The sequence below is a fragment of the Bison bison genome, unplaced genomic scaffold (assembly GCF_000754665.1).
Source record: "Bison bison bison isolate TAMUID 2011002044 unplaced genomic scaffold, Bison_UMD1.0 scf7180017864178, whole genome shotgun sequence".
In the NCBI taxonomy this organism is placed as follows: Eukaryota; Metazoa; Chordata; class Mammalia; order Artiodactyla; family Bovidae; genus Bison; species Bison bison.
Genome location: NW_011494750.1, coordinates 1,401,844 through 1,402,073, shown reverse-complemented (window position 1 = coordinate 1,402,073; position 230 = coordinate 1,401,844).

Here is a 230-nt window from a genome sequence, read left to right as displayed (position 1 = left end):
GTAAACATGTCACCATGAGGGAGCCCCATCCCAACCCCCAGGCCACAGAGTCGGAGGTGAAATGACAGGGTTTGGGAGGAGGGTCACAGGGGAGGTGCTAAGCAGGGCGGCGGGCAGGCAGATGCAGCAGAAGACCCCGGGTGGGGGTGGGGGGTCAGGGCAGGAGAGGGGGCTGAGCCCCCAGGAGCCTCAGAGTGACAGTCCCAAAGGGCTGGGAGGCTTACGAAGTC